The sequence below is a fragment of the Lactuca virosa genome, chromosome 8, assembly GCF_052849685.1.
Source record: "Lactuca virosa cultivar CGN04683 chromosome 8, Lactuca_virosa_CGN04683_v6, whole genome shotgun sequence".
In the NCBI taxonomy this organism is placed as follows: domain Eukaryota; kingdom Viridiplantae; phylum Streptophyta; class Magnoliopsida; order Asterales; family Asteraceae; genus Lactuca; species Lactuca virosa.
In genome coordinates this window covers 167882297-167885523 of record NC_136433.1, presented here as the reverse complement: position 1 = coordinate 167885523, position 3227 = coordinate 167882297, and positions in this window count along the sequence as shown.

The window sequence follows — 3227 nt, the reverse complement described above, 5'->3', positions numbered from 1 at the left end:
TATATATATATATATATATATATATATATATATATATATATATATATATATATATAAGAATAATGTAATGTATTTTGTAACCGTTTTTCATATCTTTACGTTTTTATCAAAATGTTGTATGTTAAAATATACTAGGTTTGTAGTAAAGCCGTTTCGCGTATTTAACACTTTTCGTAAAAATAGTAAAATAACGTATTTAGATGTTTGCGTTTTAACGTAAATTTTCTTGTGTGTTACTTGTATCCCCCCCCCCCCTTAAAACATAGAAAAAGCCTTGAAAACTGTAGGGGTATGAACTCACCTTTTGTGCGATTGAGGTTTGATAACGAAGTGAAAGTGACGATCTTTAAGTTTGGAGAATCGAAGGTAGTCGAAATCCTAACAGTGAATAACACATAATAATGTGTGTGAATATATGAACCATCATGAAATGTGTTTGTATAACATTAGTTTATATAAAGAATACTTACCACTATACTAAGGACCATGTTGAATATTCCCTCCTGGGAATGTTTGAACTTAAGTTTTGAGAGAAAAAAAGAAGCTTCATGAGAGTTTGATCTTGAAAGGATATGCGATGAAAATGTTTACTGGAAAGTGTTTGAAGGTGTCTCAATTCGTGATTTATATAGGGAGGAAAGGATAGGGTGAAGTGATGTTTGCTTTGGTAAGTGTAATTTATCACCTTGGAAAGCTAAACTACAAATCAAGTGGCACCACTTGGCCACCTTTTGGAGTTGGATTCTCCCCCTCGACTGGACTATCGGTTGTTTTTGGTACAGATGAACCCTCCCCCTTGAACGTTGATCTGTTGTTTGGAGGGTCAGTTGAGGGTTGACCACCAGTCGGTTTAGGAGGTTCATTTTCCATTTCTTTTGCAGCTTCATCAATGATCTTTTTCAGATTGTCGATTTTGTTGTCTGCTGCTTTCGCCTCTGAGTGTACAACCTTTTCTGGTTCATCAAATAGCCTTATGTACTCTTCAAACAAGTTGGAAATGGGAACCGAGACTTGTCCTGATTCAGGAAATATTTCCCCCAAGGTACTTTCGCTTCTTTGAACTTTCTTCATGTAGTTGTCATCAAAGGTTACATAGTACGTTTCTTCAATACGTTTGGAGCGTTTATTCAAAACCCTGTATGCCTTTGAAGTGAGTGAATAACCAAGAAAAATTTCCTCATCGGATTTGACGTCAAACTTTTTTCGGTTCTCTTTGGAATTGAAAATGAAGCACCTTGAACCGAACACGTGGAAAAACGTAACGTTGGGTTTTCGATTGTTCAGAATCTCATACGGAGTGATGGAGAATCGCTTGTTAAGTAAGGATCGGTTCTGAGTATAGCACGCGGTTGCAACTGCATCGGCCCAGAAGTATAGCAGAAGAGAAGCGAAGCTTAGCATGGTTCGGGCTGCCTCACACAAGGAACGGTTTCGTCTTTCAACAATTCCATTCTGTTGTGGTGTATAGGGGGCCGAGAAGTTATGAGATATCCCCTTTTCAGCCAGAAAATCCTCAAAATCTTTATTCTTGAATTCAAGCCCATTGTCGCTTCTAATATTCCTCACCAGCTTTCCCAGCTGCAGTTCCACTTACTTGATAAACGCCTTCAACTTGGGAGTCGCGTCTGATTTCTGTTTAAGAAAGAAAACCCAGGTGAAGCGTGAAAAATCATCTACTATGACAAGAATGAACTTACTACCACCGAAGCTTTCGATAGCCGAAGGTCCACATAAGTCAATATGCAGAAGTTCAAGAGCTTCAACAATCTTTGTATTGATACGTGTAGGATGGCTCTTTCTGCTTTGTTTGCCCATCTCGCACGCTGCACATAGGTGTTCCTTATCAAACTTGAGAAGATGAAGGCCTCGAACATGATCACCAAGCACCAACTTATTAATGTATTTGAAGTTTAGGTGCGATAGGCGTCGATGCCATAACCAGCTTTCATCAGAGTTCGCCTTTGACAGTAGGCATATTGCTGGTTTTCCTCGAATTGGGTTGAGATTCAAAGGATACATCTCTCCCTTGCGTTCAGACTTCAAGAAAACTCTTTTGGATTGCTTCTCAACTATTTCTGATCCCTCATCATCGAATGAAACTTTCAAACCGGTTCCCACAACCAATTGAGATACGCTGATGAGGTTGTGCTGCAACCCTTCCACATAAGCCACTTTTCGAATTGTGAAGTCTCCGTTGGTTATCATTCCATATCCTTTGATTGTGCCAAAAGAATTATTTCCATACTTCACACATCCACCATCCTTAAGGGACCGAAACTCCCTCAGCTCTTCCCTCCTTCCTGTCATGTGACGCGAGCAGCCACTGTCTATGTACCATTCGTCATTAAACTGCTCGTCACTTATAACCTGCAAATTCAAGCAGATTTAGGAACCCAAAGTCTCTTGGGCCCTGGTGAGTCTTCTACAGAAAAAGGAATAGCAGCAGAAATATCAACCAAATAAGTTCTTTTTATTAGAGTGGTTTTGTCTTTTCGTTTGATGGTATACACCTTGATTTTGTTTTTGTCTTGTTTAAATTGTGATGTATCAGGTGGTGTGTTGTTAGATGGTTTTGGAATATATTTTTGAATCCTAGGGTTAGCTGACTTTTTTCTTATTATTGATGTCAGAATCTGAATCAAGCTTTCCCTTTCCTTTGATGTCCTTCACTGAATTCGGTTTTCTTTGGTAGTAGGAAGGACCGAAACTTGATGTTCGGTTCTGAGCTCTAGTGTTGGAACCGAAACTGGATGTTCGGTTCTGAGCTTTGGAATAATAGGAGTTTGGACTAAAACTTTCCTTTCGGTTTGGCTCATCATTTTCTTGACGTTTGACTCTTTCTTGGAAGGAACGTAATTAGGGTTTTGAGACTGCCAAAATCGTTTTCGCTCATTCAGATTCTTCATGTATCTCTGATTTCTTTGGCGTTTCTGTTCAGCCAACTGCTTTTGAGATTTATGAATATTGAAGCTTGATTTCGGCTTCTCTTTTTAAGTTTCGGTTGTCTTGGAAGATACATTGGATGCTTTCTTTGGTTCTTCTGGTATCTCTTTTGTTCCACTCGTGCTTGGTTTATCAAAACTTGAGGGTTTGTTGATGGGTTCAGCAACGTATCTACCTCTTACCCTCCACGAGGTTCGCTCCGATAAGCCGATGGTTTCGTCTGCATTATCAATAGGGGCTGACCAGAAATAATCGTCGCACCCTTCAGCATTGTCTGTGTCTAC